This window comes from Oncorhynchus nerka, linkage group LG24 (assembly GCF_034236695.1).
Source record: "Oncorhynchus nerka isolate Pitt River linkage group LG24, Oner_Uvic_2.0, whole genome shotgun sequence".
Classification (NCBI taxonomy): domain Eukaryota; kingdom Metazoa; phylum Chordata; class Actinopteri; order Salmoniformes; family Salmonidae; genus Oncorhynchus; species Oncorhynchus nerka.
Window position 1 is genome coordinate 61,271,278 of NC_088419.1, and position 17,421 is coordinate 61,288,698.

The following is a 17,421-nucleotide window of genomic DNA, read 5'->3' on the forward strand; positions in this document are numbered from 1 at the left end:
GGAAAAAGGGAGAGAGAGAGAGAGACAGGTTGGAGAGAGGTAGAGGAAAAAGGAGAGAGAGAGAGAGAGAGAGAGAGAGAGAAACCGGTTGGAGAGAGGTAGAGGAAAAAGGAGAGAGAAACAGGTTGGAGAGAGGTAGAGGAAAGGGAGAGAGAGAGAGAAACAGGTTGGAGAGAGGTAGAGGAAAAAGGAGAGAGAGAGAAACAGGTTGGAGAGAGGTAGAGGAAAAAGGAGAGAGAGAGAAACAGGTTGGAGAGAGGTAGAGGAAAAAGGAGAGAGAGAGAGAAACCGGTTGGAGAGAGGTAGAGGAAAAAGGAGAGAGAGAGAGAAACCGGTTGGAGAGAGGTAGAGGAAAAAGGAGAGAGAGAGAAACCGGTTGGAGAGAGGTAGAGGAAAAAGGAGGGAGAGAGAGAGAGAGGTAGAGGAAAAATTAGAGAGAGAGGTAGAGGAAAAATTAGAGAGAGAGAGAGAGAAACAGGTTGGAGAGAGGTAGAGGAAAAATGAGAGAGAGAGAGAGAGAGAGAAACAGGTTGGAGAGAGGTAGAGGAAAAATGAGAGAGAGAGAGAGAGAGAGAGAGAGAGAGAAACAGGTTGGAGAGAGGTAGAGGAAAAATGAGAGAGAGAGAGAGAGAGAGAGAGAGAGAAACAGGTTGGAGAGAGGTAGAGGAAAAATGAGAGAGAGAGAGAGAAACAGGTTGGAGAGAGGTAGAGGAAAAATGAGAGAGAGAGAAACAGGTTGGAGAGAGGTAGAGGAAAAATGAGAGAGAGAGAGAGAAACAGGTTGGAGAGAAGTAGAGGAAAATGAGAGAGAGAGAGAGAGAAACAGGTTGGAGAGAGGTAGAGGAAAAATGAGAGAGAGAGAGAGAGAAACAGGTTGGAGAGAGGTAGAGGAAAAATGAGAGAGAGAGAGAGAAACAGGTTGGAGAGAGGTAGAGGAAAAATGAGAGAGAGAGAGAGAAACAGGTTGGAGAGAGGTAGAGGAAAAATGAGAGAGAGAGAGAGAAACAGGTTGGAGAGAGGTAGAGGAAAATGAGAGAGAGAGAGAGAAACAGGTTGGAGAGAGGTAGAGGAAAAATGAGAGAGAGAGAGAGAAACAGGTTGGAGAGAGGTAGAGGAAAAATGAGAGAGAGAGAGAAACAGGTTGGAGAGAGGTAGAGGAAAAATGAGAGAGAGAGAGAAACAGGTTGGAGAGAGGTAGAGGAAAAATGAGAGAGAGAGAGAGAAACAGGTTGGAGAGAGGTAGAGGAAAAATGAGAGAGAGAGTGAGAAACAGGTTGGAGAGAGGTAGAGGAAAAATGAGAGAGAGAGAGAAACAGGTTGAAGAGAGGTAGAGGAAAAATGAGAGAGAGAGAGAGAGAAACAGGTTGGAGAGAGGTAGAGGAAAAAGGAGAGAGAGAGAGGTAGAGGAAAAAGGAGAGAGAGAGAGGTAGAGGAAAAAGGAGAGAGGTAGAGGAAAAAGGAGAGAGAGAGAGACAGGTTGGAGAGAGGTAGAGGAAAAAGGAGAGAGAGAGAGAAACAGGTTGGAGAGAGGTAGAGGAAAAAGGAGAGAGAGAGAGAAACAGGTTGGAGAGAGGTAGAGCGAAAAAGGAGAGAGAGAGAGGTAGAGGAAAAAGGAGAGAGGTAGAGGAAAAAGGAGAGAGAGAGACAGGTTGGAGAGAGGTAGAGGAAAAAGGAGAGAGAGAGAGAAACAGGTTGGAGAGAGGTAGAGGAAAAAGGAGAGAGAGAGAGAAACAGGTTGGAGAGAGGTAGAGGAAAAAGGAGAGAGAGAGAGAAACAGGTTGGAGAGAGGTAGAGGAAAAAGGAGAGAGAGAGAGAAACAGGTTGGAGAGAGGTAGAGGAAAAAGGAGAGAGAGAGAGAAACAGGTTGGAGAGAGGTAGAGGAAAAAGGAGAGAGAGAGAGAAACAGGTTGAGAGAGGTAGAGGAAAAGGAGAGAGAGAGAAACAGGTTGGAGAGAGGTAGAGGAAAAAGGAGAGAGAGAGAGAAACAGGTTGGAGAGAGGTAGAGGAAAAAGGAGAGAGAGAGAGAAACAGGTTGAGAGAGGTAGAGGAAAAAGGAGAGAGAGAGAGAAACAGGTTGGAGAGAGGTAGAGGAAAAAGGGAGAGAGAGAGAGACAGGTTGGAGAGAGGTAGAGGAAAAAGGAGAGAGAGAGAGAGAGAGAAACCGGTTGGAGAGAGGTAGAGGAAAAAGGAGAGAGAAACAGGTTGGAGAGAGGTAGAGGAAAAAGGAGAGAGAGAGAGAGAGAGAGAGAGAGAGAAACAGGTTGGAGAGAGGTAGAGGAAAAATGAGAGAGAGAGAGAGAAACAGGTTGGAGAGAGGTAGAGGAAAAATGAGAGAGAGAGAAACAGGTTGGAGAGAGGTAGAGGAAAAATGAGAGAGAGAGAGAGAGAGAAACAGGTTGGAGAGAGGTAGAGGAAAAATGAGAGAGAGAGAGAGAGAAACAGGTTGGAGAGAAGTAGAGGAAAATGAGAGAGAGAGAGAGAGAAATAGGTTGGAGAGAGGTAGGGGAAAAATGAGAGAGAGAGAGAGAGAAACAGGTTGGAGAGAGGTAGGGGAAAAATGAGAGAGAGAGAGAGAAACAGGTTGGAGAGAGGTAGAGGAAAATGAGAGAGAGAGAGAAACAGGTTGGAGAGAGGTAGAGGAAAAATGAGAGAGAGAGAGAGAAACAGGTTGGAGAGAGGTAGAGGAAAAATGAGAGAGAGAGAGAAACAGGTTGGAGAGAGGTAGAGGAAAAATGAGAGAGAGAGAGAGAAACAGGTTGGAGAGAGGTAGAGGAAAAATGAGAGAGAGAGAGAGAAACAGGTTGGAGAGAGGTAGAGGAAAATGAGAGAGAGAGAGAAACAGGTTGGAGAGAGGTAGAGGAAAATGAGAGAGAGAGAGAAACAGGTTGGAGAGAGGTAGAGGAAAAATGAGAGAGAGAGAGAGAAACAGGTTGAAGAGAGGTAGAGGAAAAATGAGAGAGAGAGAGAGAAACAGGTTGGAGAGAGAGGAAAAGAGAGAGAAGAGGTAGAGGAAAAAGGAGAGAGGTAGAGGAAAAAGGAGAGAGAGAGAGAAACAGGTTGGAGAGAGGTAGAGGAAAAAGGAGAGAGAGAGAGAAACAGGTTGGAGAGAGGTAGAGCGAAAAAGGAGAGAGAGAGAGGTAGAGAAAAAAGGAGAGAGGTAGAGGAAAAAGGAGAGAGAGAGAGACAGGTTGGAGAGAGGTAGAGGAAAAAGGAGAGAGAGAGAGAAACAGGTTGGAGAGAGGTAGAGGAAAAAGGAGAGAGAGAGAGAAACAGGTTGGAGAGAAGTAGAGGAAAAAGGAGAGAGAGAGAAACAGGTTGGAGAGAGGTAGAGGAAAAATGAGAGAGAGAGAGAGAAACAGGTTGGAGAGGTAGAGGAAAAATGAGAGAGAGAGAAACAGGTTGGAGAGAGGTAGAGGAAAAAGGAGAGAGAGAGAGAAACAGGTTGGAGAGAGGTAGAGGAAAAAGGAGAGAGAAACAGGTTGGAGAGAGGTAGAGGAAAAAGGAGAGAGAAACAGGTTGGAGAGAGGTAGAGGAAAAAGGAGAGAGAAACAGGTTGGAGAGAGGTAGAGGAAAAAGGAGAGAGAGAGAGAAACAGGTTGGAGAGAGGTAGAGGAAAAAGGGAGAGAGAGAGAGACAGGTTGGAGAGAGAGAGACACAGGTTGGAGAGAGGTAGAGGAAAAAGGAGAGAGAGAGAGAGAGAAACCGGTTGGAGAGAGGTAGAGGAAAAAGGAGAGAGAAACAGGTTGGAGAGAGGTAGAGGAAAAAGGAGAGAGAGAGAGAAACAGGTTGGAGAGAGGTAGAGGAAAAATGAGAGGTAGAGGAAAAAAGAGAGAGAGAGAAACAGGTTGGAGAGAGGTAGAGGAAAAATGAGAGGTAGAGGAAAAAGGAGAGAGAGAGAAACCGATTGGAGAGAGGTAGAGGAAAAAGGAGAGAGAGAGAGAGAGAGAGGTAGAGGAAAAATGAGAGAGAGAGAGAGAGAGAGAGAGAGAGAGAGAGGTAGAGGAAAAATGAGAGAGAGAGAGAGAGAGAGGTAGAGGAAAAAGGAGAGAGAGAGAGAAACCGGTTGGAGAGAGGTAGAGAAACCGGTTGGAGAGAGGTAGAGGAAAAAGGAGAGAGAGAGAGAAACCGGTTGGAGAGAGGTAGAGGAAAAAGGAGAGAGGGAGAGAAACCGGTTGGAGAGAGGTAGAGGAAAAATGAGAGAGAGAGAGAGAGAGAGGTAGAGGAAAAATGAGAGAGAGAGAGAGAGAGGTAGAGGAAAAATGAGAGAGAGAGAGAGAGAGAGAGAGAGGTAGAGGAAAAATGAGAGAGAGAGAGAGAGAGGTAGAGGAAAAAGGAGAGAGAGAGAGAAACCGGTTGGAGAGAGGTAGAGCGAAAAAGGAGAGAGAGAAACAGGTTGGAGAGAGGTAGAGGAAAAAGGAGAGAGAGAGAGAAACAGGTTGGAGAGAGGTAGAGCGAAAAAGGAGAGAGAGAGAGGTAGAGGAAAAAGGAGAGAGGTAGAGGAAAAAGGAGAGAGAGAGAGACAGGTTGGAGAGAGGTAGAGGAAAAAGGAGAGAGAGAAACAGGTTGGAGAGAGGTAGAGGAAAAAAGGAGAGAGAGAGAGAAACAGGTTGGAGAGAGGTAGAGGAAAAAGGAGAGAGAGAGAAATAGGTTGGAGAGAGGTAGAGGAAAAAGGAGAGAGAGAGAGAAACAGGTTGGAGAGAGGTAGAGGAAAAAGGAGAGAGAGAGAGAAACAGGTTGGAGAGAGGTAGAGGAAAAAGGAGAGAGAGAGACAGGTTGGAGAGAGAGAGACACAGGTTGGAGAGAGGTAGAGGAAAAAGGGAGAGAGAGAGAGAGAGAGGTTGGAGAGAGGTAGAGGAAAAAGGAGAGAGAGAGAGAGAGAGAGAGAGGTAGAGGAAAAAGGAGAGAGAGAGAGAGAGAGAGAGAGAGGTAGAGGAAAAAGGAGAGAGAGAGAGAGAGAGAGGTAGAGGAAGAAGGAGAGAGAGAGAGAGAGAGGTAGAGGAAAAAGGAGAGAGAGAGAGAGAGAGAGAGAGGTAGAGGAAAAAGGAGAGAGAGAGAGAGAGAGAGAGAGAGAGGTAGAGGAAAAAGGAGAGAGAGAGAGAGAGAGGTAGAGGAAAAAGGAGAGAGAGAGAGAGAGAGGTAGAGGAAAAAGGAGAGAGAGAGAGAGAGAGAGGTAGAGGAAAAAGGAGAGAGAGAGAGAGAGAAAGAGAAAGAGAGAGAGAGAAACAGGTTGGAGAGAGGTAGAGGAAAAAGGAGAGAGAGAGAGAGAAACAGGTTGGAGAGAGGTAGAGGAAAAAGGAGAGAGAGTAAATGGGAGGCCAGAGAATAGATGAGTAGAGAGAAATGGTCCAGAGCATCAAAAGGCTGTTGACACTGTGTCCCGCCCCTCATTTGAAGCTGACAGGAGGATATTGTTTACTTCAGACCCAGCCTTCCTCCAGCCAGCTGTCTGACCACTGCACAAAGCACCAGGTGTGCAGAGAGGAGTGTGTGTGTGTGTGCAGACTGAATAGTGTGAGCGTATGTTGTTTGCATGCGTGTTTGAGAATTGTGTGTGTGTACGTGTCTTTCACAGCTTTCTTGGCTAAATAGCATTCATCTTCTGAGGTTGAGGGGAGCTTACACAGGTCTTTGTTAAAGGTCCAGAGAGTGAGAGGGATTCTTCGAGGGGGGGCTAGAGTCACACACAAACGGCTCTCTCATTGGCGGCAGCCCAATTCTGCCTGACTACAGAGGATGGGTTGGTAGCCAACAGAGTCACCTGTGGCCTGGTGGCGAGGCCCACCTCAGATAGTCCCTTATCACTGCAGCCCAGGTTGCTCAGGCACTGAGAACTGCATGTTCGTGTCTGAGCTGGAGCAACTCAATTATGGCTCAGACCATGGAGTCTGGCTGGGCACATTTCTTAAGCGTGCAGACGGGTGTGAGGTAAGAGAGCGAGAGAGAGAGAGAGAGAGAGAACCTCTAGCGCTCTTCCTGACTGAATCGTATGCCATAAGTGTGTGAAAATTCCAGTTCCAATGAATGGATGTCTAGTTAGGAATCTCACTGTCCTCGATGTGCCATCCTAGCCAGGTCAATAGTGTTTGGGCTGTGTGTTAGTAGAGCAGAGCATTGAGTTTGCAGAGGGGATGTGGACAATGCAGGCCTGTCAGCTAGGAACAGATGTGGAAGGGTGTCAATGGGACAAGCTTACGCTGCCAGCTAAGACCCTGACACCAGCCAGATCCAGCACACACATCTGATGATATCAATACACACACACGTTGCAAGGGCAGAGATAGTTAGGCCTAACAAATATGCAGGTTGCAAACCCACTTCCAGTATTCTGCCGTTAGGCCTCTCTCTGCATTATACCAAAGGTCTACAACTACTGTACACCTGCTTACATCATGCTTTTTACTCAAGGATCAACAAAAAGCTGCAAGCCACATTCTAGTGTTTTACCACACACACACACAGAGCATTACTCTACCTGCAGGTCTGTGAGTAGTGGAGCGGAGGGGTATGTGTACATGAACAAGCAAGCTTGCATAAACACGTGCACACAAGCTCCCTGTTTTTAGCCTCGTTATTGTCGTCATTTTCTTAATTTCATATTACATTGTTTACTTTAGTTTATTTAGTAAATATTTTCTTAACTCTATTTCTTGAACTGCATTGTTGGTTAAGGGCTTGTAAGTAAACATTTCACGGTAAGGTCTACTACACCTGTTGTATTCGGCACATGTGACAAATAAAATGTGATTTGATTAGTGAAGCTTATGTGCACGTGTTTATGCAAATGCACTTGTACACATATCCCCTCAGCTCCACTACTCACAACCTGCAGGTAGAGTAATGCTCTGTGTGTGTGTGTGTGTGTGTGTGTAGTAAAATGCCATGTTCAAAAGAGACACACGCTCAGTAGTGTGTGTGAACCTTCTCAAATGCACAGCTGTGCCAGGAGCTTTCAGCCACCATAGAGCCTGAAAAACTGGCTGGGCGGGCCCGCCTATCCTGGAAAGGGAAGGAGCGAAAGGAGGGCCTCAGAGTATGGTTAAAGGCCCGGTCTCTGGGGCCTTTCGTCAGCCATGATGACAGTGACAGGGACAGAGTCAGCGGTGGGACCAGGGCTGAAACTAAGAAACCCTGCATTCTGTCTCTCTGACACAAAAGGACAACTCCTGAGCCAAATCACCATAATATTTACACTAGCCAACAGCAAACCCATGTAGCTCACCGCTTACTCCTGTCCCAGTTTAAACACTACATCAGCCTGACAACACACACACACACACACACACACACACACCACACACGTAACCTTGTACACCCTCAGAAAAAGAATACCTCTTCTGAGTGTGGTGTTATTGTCTTTGTGCACGTCTCCATTCTCATGTTCTGCTTGGAGCACCTCTTCTCATTCTCTCTCCATTGTAGTGGGCACAAGAAGAAGTGGCTGTGGGGGAGGGAGGACGATGTACAAATAACAGATCCTCTGTTTGGGAGAACTGTCATGTGACAATGAGAGAGAGAGAGAGAGAGAGTCAGTCAGGCAGATACAGAAAGGAAACGGAAAAGTTTCAAGACATATTGTTGCGTACGCGTTGGCACCAGGACAGGAGTATTTTTTTGTTAGGCCAATAAAACCAGCCAAATTGAAAATGAGATGGCTGTATGGCTCACTGTATTTCCTGTGCTGTCTGCTCTGTGACTTAGGGCATGACAGAGAGAGGGGGAGAGAAGGAAAGAGAGAGAGAGGAGTGAATGACCAGAGCTCAGAGGCCACTGTTAATAACCGCATTAATCAGAAGAGTCATTGAAATCTAATGTTGAGTTAAAGTTCAGATTCATTTGACCTAGTGTTCAGTCACAGCCCTGAGGAGCGAAAGGAAATATGGACAGTTTCATAGGACAGAGAGAGGTTCAGAAAAAGGAAAACGTACAGTTAAGAAAGGAACGAGGTACAGATTGGCGAGGAGGACTACCTCCGCGGACTCTTAATGTCCGGAAGTCATTTTACCATTGGGATCTGTACTGTTGCTTTTTTCCCTTCACAAGTTTTCATGTCAAATTAACTCGTGACATTCCTGGATTACTCAAATTAATAAAGTCTGATTTAAATCAACAAATATGATAGTCAGTTGAAAAAAGGTTATGGGTACAAGAGTGTGTACATATCTGGCTGTGTTGGAATAATCACTACATATTCCATTGAGCAAAGAGGGGAGATGCTACCCATTGTCACAGTTCCAAGACCAGTCAGCAATGTCCAGCCAATGACGCTTAAAACTGAACTTGGATCCGCTTTAGGTAGCAATGATATCAGTCTCGAACCAGTCACGACTATACAACAAAACAATACAGAAATGTAAGTTTTTGTTACATGATTGTATAGCTAGCATGAACTTTGAAGTTGAGGGTACAGTATTTATGAAGTTTGGCAATGAGGACAAAAACTAGCATAGTTCAGCTAGCCAGCTAGTTTAGCCAGGGAAAATGGTAGACATGTTTGTGTGTGTGCCAGCTGGGTGCACATGCACACTAGGCCAGTTCAGGAAACAGATCGTAGTTTCTATGTCCTGATATCAGGAACTGGCAGCGAAAAGTTAGATGAAACAATTCAGAGATTGAAACAAATAAAATCAGATGGCATATTTAAGGAGAGCAAATCAATATACAATCCCCAAATCAGCTGTAACTGCCAATAGTAAAACAAAGCTTAAAACAATGTTTGAGTGAACCCTGTATACAGAAAATGAATGGTGAATTTGGTTCCGGACACACTATAGGGAGTCAACGACTGATCATATTCACCTGAACGAGCCCAAACCCCTGACGGCACGGTCATAAAAATGTCATACCGCGTTCCCTCCTTCAGGGAACAGTAGTTATATTCACGTTCCCTTTCAGTCGGTCACTCTGTGTAACATACTATGGGGACATACAATCATGCTGCAAGACGGCTGAGAGGGTACCAGGATAGGAGGCCCACGGCAGCCCAAGCACACAGGCTCCAAAATGGGGTCAGAGCCTCATGACACTTGAATTGTCAGAGCACCATACAGGGAACCAGAACCTGCTGCAACTTGGCTATTCACACTGACCCGTTGCCACTGCAGCCCAAGTCCAGAGACCCCATGGATCCAAGAACAACACTTCCCTTGCGAGCCTGAAATGTCAGAGCTCGGACAAGGAACCGCAAGTCCAAAACAACTGGACATCTGGTCGTGACTTGGTAAAAGGTACACACACGTTCTGCATAGCATTGACCAGAGTCTATTGTCCACGGCATAAACCCACAGGTTCCAGCAATAACCTGGAAACTGTGTTCTCACGCTGTGCCACGAGAGTAGAGCCATCAATTCGGGACATGCCGAGATGTCAGCCATATGAATCTGCAATGTGGAAAAAGAAAGGCCCTGTTGGAAAAGCTAAAGCAACAACAAAATGTCTACCAAAGAACTCTGAAAAGGATAAACCAACCCTCAAACGCACGCGACTTAGACATATACAACCCTCTCGTAGAAGACACACGCGCCGACTGTATCGTCGTAATCACGGTCGGGGGTAAACCACTAGCCGTCAAAATTCAACCTTTCAGGGGCCAAACACACAGCTCTCGTCTGCCGTCGTGAGTGGCAAACGCTCCCGTACGCCTGGGATAATAGATCAACGACATGGAACCCGCCACGGGTCCCCGACCAACAGAGGGATGGTCGCCGGGAACCAGGGTTGTCACTGCGCTAACGGGGAGCCACCAGAATCAACACAGACCTTTCTGTCAGACCCTGGATAGGCCCCTTTTGTCAATCTTTACTAATGTCCTGCCACCGGCACTGGGTTAAGTCTGTGTGTGCCGATGCCACAACACTATACACGTCAGCTACCACAGCAAGTGAAATCACTGCAACAGAAGAGCTGCAGTCAGTTTTAGAATCGGTGGCAAGAAGTTAAATATTTTGGACTAGTTTAAACACTAAAAGCATTGTATTTGGGACAAACCATCCACTAAACCTCAAAAATAAATATTGTAATGAATAATGTGGAAATTGAGCAAGTTGAGATCAAACTGCTTGGTAAGTTCCTGTATTGTAAAGCTGTCATGGTCAAAACATATTGATGCAACAGTAGCGAAGATGGGGAGAGGTCTGTCCGTAATAAAGCGCTGCTTTGCTTTCTTGACATTGTTATCAACAAAACAAATTAGTTTTGTCCCACCTGAACTACTGCCCAGTCATATGGTCCAGTGCCACAAAGAGGGACAGAGGCAAATTATAGTTGGCCCAGAACAGAGCAGCACAGCTAAGCCTTAAATGTACACGAGAGAGTTAACTTCAATAACATGCATCTCAATCCCTCTAAGCTCAAAGTTGAGGAGAGATTGTCTGCATCACTACCGGTCTTTGTGAGAGGTACTGACATGTTGAAAGAACTGAGCTTTCTGTTCCAACGACTAGCACACAACTCAGACACCCATGTACACCCCACAAGACATGCCACCAGAGGTCTCTTCACAGTCCACAAGTCCCAAACAGACTATGGGAGACGCACAGTACTACATAGAGCCATGGCTACATGGAACTCTATTCCACATCAAGTAACTCATGCAACCAGTAAAATGTGAACAAAACCACTGGATAAAACTACACCTTATGGAACAGCGTGGACTGTGAAGAGAGACACTGAGGCGCACACACACGCAAGCTAGCATACACTCTACACACAGGTACACTAACATTGTTATACTGCTGTATTATGGATTGTAGATATGTTGTGGTAGTGTGTAGTGTGTAATGTGTTGTGTGATGTTTTATCTTGTTTATAAGGTGAGCTGAAGCCACAGAATGAATGCGAGCCCCAGTGTTCCCAATGGGGCAGTTTTGAGGATTAGGGCCAGGAGTTTTACAGTAGGGCCAGAGATCTCTCATGTCATGTGGTCAGGGTTACACTCTCGACCCTATTTATGGACTTATTATCACAGTGGCCTGGCCTGTGTATCAGACTATCACCGTCCTGGTACAGTAGCGTTTTAACTCATTTACCATGTTATCACCTTCTCTAGAGTGGCTCCCTGCTCCCTCCCAGACATGCCCTCCCAGATCAACAAACAGCAGAGCTCAGGTCAACCCCTCGTTGCTCCCTTTCACTCAGCTGCTCCAGGTCCGTCCGAATCACTCTGACAAGTCTGGGCGGACAAACACAGTATGTCCATGAATGTTCATTAGAAATCATTACCACTGCATCAGATACAGTATATTTCAATCTGGAGCTAATTGAGTCTCTGCAGCAGGATAATTGGTGAAGCAGCTTCCTGTATGTGACTGACCAGGGTGGGATTGTATGGTAATTATTATTTCATTTGCAGTGTGGAAAACCTGAATAATAGAATAGAGTTGGAAGATGGGCTCCCTTTAAGTAGGTGCAAACAAGCAGAATCATGTCTCAAAATGGTGTTGCATATTTCCTGTCAAATGATAATAACATTTTGTGAGAAGATCATGTCACTATCTTGTGTTGTTGCACTGCAAACTAGTAGGTTCTCTGTGTCCCATCTGCTTATACTCTGAGATCCATATGTAGCATGTGGTCCAGGTAATCTGGCCTGCAACAGAGCAACATCCCTTTTCTGTTCTGGGGGCCCTGTTCTGCAACGCCTCCAGGCTCCAGCACCACTCTGCACTGCTGGTGCACATATTACCTCAACTAACCTGTACATTGACTCGGAATATAGCCTCGTTATTGTTACGCTTTTCTTCTCCTACTTTAGTTTATATTTTCTTAACTCTTATTTTTCTTAAAACTGCATTGTTGGTTAAGGGCTTGTAAGTAAGCATTTCACGGTAAAGTCTACACCTGTTGTATTCGGCACATGTGACAAATAAAATGTGAATTGGTCTCTTGCTACAGCAACAAGAAATATGTGTAAAGTCCCTCTGCCTAGGGTTGGGCGACATCCAGGTGTCCATACCCTGGTATGGTACAGAAACGGTATACGGTATTATCGAATGTGCACACAAGGGGCACTATAAATAAAATACCTGGATCTTGATCCAGGAGGGGATTGAATGTCTCTGCTGTAACCACGAGGCTTGATCTGGACATCTAGACACTTAGCAAACCAAATGCATATCCCTGAGCTGGATATAATTCATTTGACACGTTAGATTTCTTAGTTACGATAAGTTAAGTTTACGTTATAAGCAGCAGCTTGGCACGCACCACAGCAGAAAAAAAATCATACCATCTATTTTGATATATACCATTTATACAAGAGGTCGACCGATTATGATTCTTCAACGCCGATACCGATTATTGGAGGACCAAAAAACCCACTACCGATTAAAATCGGCCAATTTATAATAAAAAAATGTATTTGTAATAAATGGCAATTACAACAATACTGAATGAACACTTATTTTTAACTTAATATAATACATCAATAAAATCAATTTTGCCTCAAGTAAATAATGAAACATGTTCAATTTGGTTTAAATAATGCAAAAATAAAGTGTTGGAGAAGAAAGTAAAAGTGCAATATGTGCTATGTAAGAAAGCTAACGTTTAAGTTCCTTGCTCAGAACATGAGAACATATGAAAACTGGTGGTTCCTTTTAACATGAGTCTTCAATATTCCCAGGTAAGAAGTTTTAGGTTGTAGTTATTATAGGAATTATAGGACTATTTCCCTCTATACCATTTGTATTTCATTAACCTTTGACTATTGGATGTTCTTATAGGCACTTTAGTATTGCCAGAGTAACAGTATAGCTTCCGTCCCTCTCCTTGCTCCTCCCTGGGCTCGAACCAGCAACACAGCGACCATTAGCGCGCGCTAACTAGCCAGCCATTTCACTTCGGTTACACCAGCCTCATCTCGGGAGTTGATATGCTTGAAGTCATAAACAGCGCAATGCTTGACGCACAACGAAGAGCTGCTGTCAAAACGCACGAAAGTGCTGTTTGAACGAATGTTTACGCGCCCGCTTCTGCCTACCACCGCTCAGTCAGATACTTGTATGCTCAGTCAGATTACATGCAACGCAGGACATGCTAGATAATATCTAGTAATATCATCAACCATGTGTAGTTAACTAGTGATTATGATTGATTGTTTTTTTATAAGTTTAATGCTAGCTAGCAATTGACCTTGGCTTACTGCATTCGCGTAACAGGCAGTCTCCTTGTGGAGTGCAACGAGAGAGCGGCAGGCCGTTATTGCGTTGGACTAGTTAACTGTAGGGTTGCAAGATTGGATCCCCCGAGCAGACAAGGTGAAAATCTGTCGTTCTGCCCCTGAACAAGGCAGTTCACCCACCGTTCCTAGGCAGTCATTGAAAATAAGAATGTGTTCTTAACTGACTTGCCTAGTTAAATAAAAGGTATTAAAATAAATAATAAATCGACACCCAAAAATTCAGATTTCCGATTGTTATGAAAACTTCAAATTGGCCCGAATTAAATCGGCCATTCCGACTAATCGGTCGACCTCTAGTTTATACCAGGTAGGCTTGGGTGTTGCCCAAGCCTACCTCTGTCCAAAAGGAAGAAACATACCCTGGCCTGCCCCATGTACCACTGGACTCTATACACACACCGACTCAAGAGTGGGGGGAAGAGACAAACACACACACAGCAATATGCATCATGCAGTGCCTGAGCTTTGTGAGTCAGTACCTAGAGGGATCCGGTTGTGCTGGCCTAGTGCTTTCTGCACTGCAATACACCTAACTTGAACCAAATGCCACTCAGCAATGCCAATGACCGACTACCACAAATAGCATGTGCAGAGGTACTAACACACATGCAGTCAGGACACACAGAACCCCAATAATAACAGTGCCCTACTGTATGTACCACATTCATTGATTGTGCGCAAGTACAATAGCTTTGGTCCAGTTTTCCACAAATACTCATATTTTTGCTAGTGGTTGTACTAAATTATTCTCCAATTAATAAAGTTGCTTTATTTTACAATGTGAACCTAGCTAGTCAATGTAGCTGGCTAGATAGCTAGTAGTAGCTTATTGACCTCATAAATCTTAGTAAAATAACCAGTGGTGTATAATCGAGGCCATATGCAACCAAAAATCTACTTTATTTCATTATTCCAATTCACAAGATAGAATGAACGCGAGTGTCAGCCATCAAGAATGGAACCTTGCGATTCTTTGACGCTGGCCATTGGACGTGAAGCAGCTTTCATTGACTTCAAAGGAAGAGTTTCCTAAACGGATGAGGACATGGGGCATATGGGCTTTTCGGTGAGCGCTGATGCCGCCCGGTGATAAACAGTGCCCACTTTGTCAAAAGCAGGGGTGCAAAGTATTTTGCTTGTCCATTCCCAGCACTCCTCTCCAGGGTGCTGTTGGAGAGAAGTTGCTGCTGCGCTCCACCAACGTTCCGGCAAAAAGAAACATAAATCATGTTGCAGATATAGGGTATGGTAGAAAGAGTATGTGGACTTTTCTGTAGCCTACAGGCTAGAGATAAATGTACGACAACGCAATGAGATGGGCACTTTCTACATCATGCAGGTTTCGCCAATCAAATAGCAGAACCTAAAATGGTGCCCAATTAAATAAAAAATGCATTGTCAAGTTAACAAACATATCCTAAAAACAGGACAGGTCGGTCAAAGTAAAATGGACCTACACAACTGTTGTCCGGGAGTTTCACTCCATTGTCATGATCAGCGCTTTCAAGTTTGACAAGCTGATAATAACAACAACAAAAAAATACTTCTGCATTTCCCGCTGTGTAAACATTGCAAATAGGCTCAAGATAACTCCTGATAAAGTTGGGTAGCTGATATTCAGAGCTTAAAATAGCCAAACTGAATAGTCACAGGAATCAGGACTAATAAAATTTATTCAACAGTCTGTTTTTACAAATGATGGACCTGGACATGGATGGGCCTTTATAAAATTTCATTGCAGCATACCCTAGCAAGACCCCAAAAATGGGCCCTGCAAAACTAGAATAGTCCCAGTAAGCAAAATGACATTGAAAAGACGTGTAAAATAAGTATTTTCCAGACATTGAAGTTCTGAATGAAAGGTGAAGACACATTTTCCATACGTTTAAAAATACACCCTTTTCCAGGACGGTGATTTTTTTTTTTGTGTGCGGTCCAGATCGGCCTTGATTTCCACATCCACGGACATTGGTTTTTGTTCCGATCCAGACAACACCGACTAATGGACGATTAATTAGGGCTGATTTCAAGTGTCCATAACAATCGGAAATCTGTATTTTTGGACACCAATTTGCCACATTTTTTTTTTTTTTACACCTTTAATCTTAATCTTTATTTATCTTATTTTCAATGACGGCCTAGGAACGGTGGGTTAAGTGCCTTGTTCAGGGGCAGAACGACAGATTTTTACCTTGTCAGCTCAGGGGATTTGATCTAGCAACCTTACGGTTAACGAGTCCAACGCTCTAACCACCTGCCTCTCATTGCACTCCACGAGGAGCCTGCCTGTTACCCGAATGCAGTAAGAAGCCAAGGTAAGTTGCTAGCTAGCATTAAACTTATCTTATAAAAAACAATCAATCATAATCACTAGTTAACTACACATGGTTGATGATATTACTAGTTTATCTTGCGTGTCCTGCGTTGCATATAATCGATGCGGTGCGTATTCGCGAAAAAGGACTGTCCTTGCTCCAATGTGTACCTAACCATAAACATCAATGCCTTTCTTAAAATCAATACACAGAAGTATATAATTTTTAAACCTGCATATTTAGCTCAAATAAATCCAGGTTAGCAGGCAATATTAACCAGGTGAAATTGTGTCACTTCTCTTGCGTTCATTGCATGCAGAGTCAGGGTATATGCAACAGTTTGGGCCGCCTAATTTGCCAGAATTTTACGTAATTATGACATAACATTGAAGGTTGTGCAACGTAACAGGAATATTTAGACTTATGGATGCCACCCGTTAGATACAATACGGAACAAGGTGTTTATTCACTGAAAGAATAAACGTCTTGTTTGAGATGAGTTTCCAGATTCGACCATATTAATGACCTAAGAAATATGAGCCTGTGTTATTATGTTACAATTAAGTCTATGATTTGCTAGAGCAGTCTGGCTGATCAATGGTAGGCACCAGCAGGCTCGTAAGCATTCATTCAAACAGCACTTTCGTGCGTTTTGCCAGCAGCTCTTCTCTGTGATTCAAGCACAGCCCTGTTTATGACTTCAAGCCCGTCAACTCCCGAGATTAGGCTGGTGTAACCGATGTGAAATGGCTAGCTAGTTAGCGGGATGCGCGCTAATAGCGTTTCAAGCGTCACTCGCTCTGAGACTTGGAGTAGTTATTCCCCTTGCTCTGCATGGGTAACGCTGCTTCGAGGGTGGCTGTTGTCGATGTGTTCCTGGTTCGAGCCCAGGTAGGGCCGAGGAGAGGGGTGGAAGCTATACTGTTAAAGTGCCTATAAGAACATCCAATAGTCAACGGTATATGAAATACAAATGGTATTGAGAGAAATAGTCCTATAATTACTACAACCTAAAACTTCTTACCTGGGAATATTGAAGACTCATGTTAAAAGGAACCACCAGCTTTCATATGTTCTGAGCAAGGAACTTAAACGTTAGCTTTCTTACATGGCACATATTGCACTTTTACTTTCTTCTCCAACACTTTGTTTTTGCATTATTTAAACCAAATTGAACATGTTTTATTATTTACTTGAGGCTAAATTGATTCTATTGATGTATTATATTAAGTTACAATAAGTGTTCATTCGGTATTGTTGTAATTGTCATAATTACAAATAAAACAAATGTTTTTTTTTATTTAAATTTTATTTTTTAAATCGTCCGATTAATCGGTATCGGCTTTTTTTGGTCCTCCAATAATCGTTATCGGTATTGAAAAATCCTAATCGGTCAACCTCTAGTCTGGACAGGCTTTGATTTGATCCAAACATAGGCATCTATGAATAAAATAAATAAAAACTTTCATTCAGAAACGAAAATGGACCTGATGTCAACATCTGGAAAATACGTATTTTCAACGTCCAGAAAATACACCTTTTCAACATCCTGGAAAACATGTATTTTCACCTTTTATTCAGAGTCTAAATTGAACCAAACTTCAATGTCTGGAAAATACATGTTCAGTGGCGACACATCATTCATGTTTAGCAAAAAAAAAAAAAAAAAGATTTTAAATATTATTTTGGCATTAATAGGCGTCATATAACAGTTTGCAAACAATTTTTAAAAAACACATCTTTGAGTTCATGAAGTTACATACAAACATGGTCTCTTTTCTGCTTTCTTGAGTAAGGTAGTTCCAAAATGCAGGTGTTTCAGCCGGGCTCAGTGCTTTCTGTGGGGGTGGGGCAGCAAGCTGAAAATACGGAGTGTAGGGGTTGGTAATGTTCTCTAGTTGCGCAGTGATTGACTCAGTATTCTGTCAC

At 43.8% G+C, this 17,421-nt stretch overlaps 1 protein-coding gene across 4 annotated transcripts in view; it reads right to left on the reverse strand.

Moving 5' to 3' along the window:
- The window catches only part of zgc:92140 (uncharacterized protein LOC447854 homolog), a 50,326-nt gene that overhangs the window by 26,772 nt on the left and 6,133 nt on the right, over positions 1-17,421 (reverse strand). For 2 of the 4 annotated variants that reach the window (XM_029632596.2, XM_029632597.2), the window contains exon 2: positions 7,330-7,490. The exons of the other annotated variants lie outside the window; for them this stretch is intronic. The gene's annotated coding sequence lies outside the window, so the exon portion shown is untranslated. The remainder of the gene's footprint in view (positions 1-7,329; positions 7,491-17,421) is intronic. 4 annotated transcript variants of the gene reach the window in all.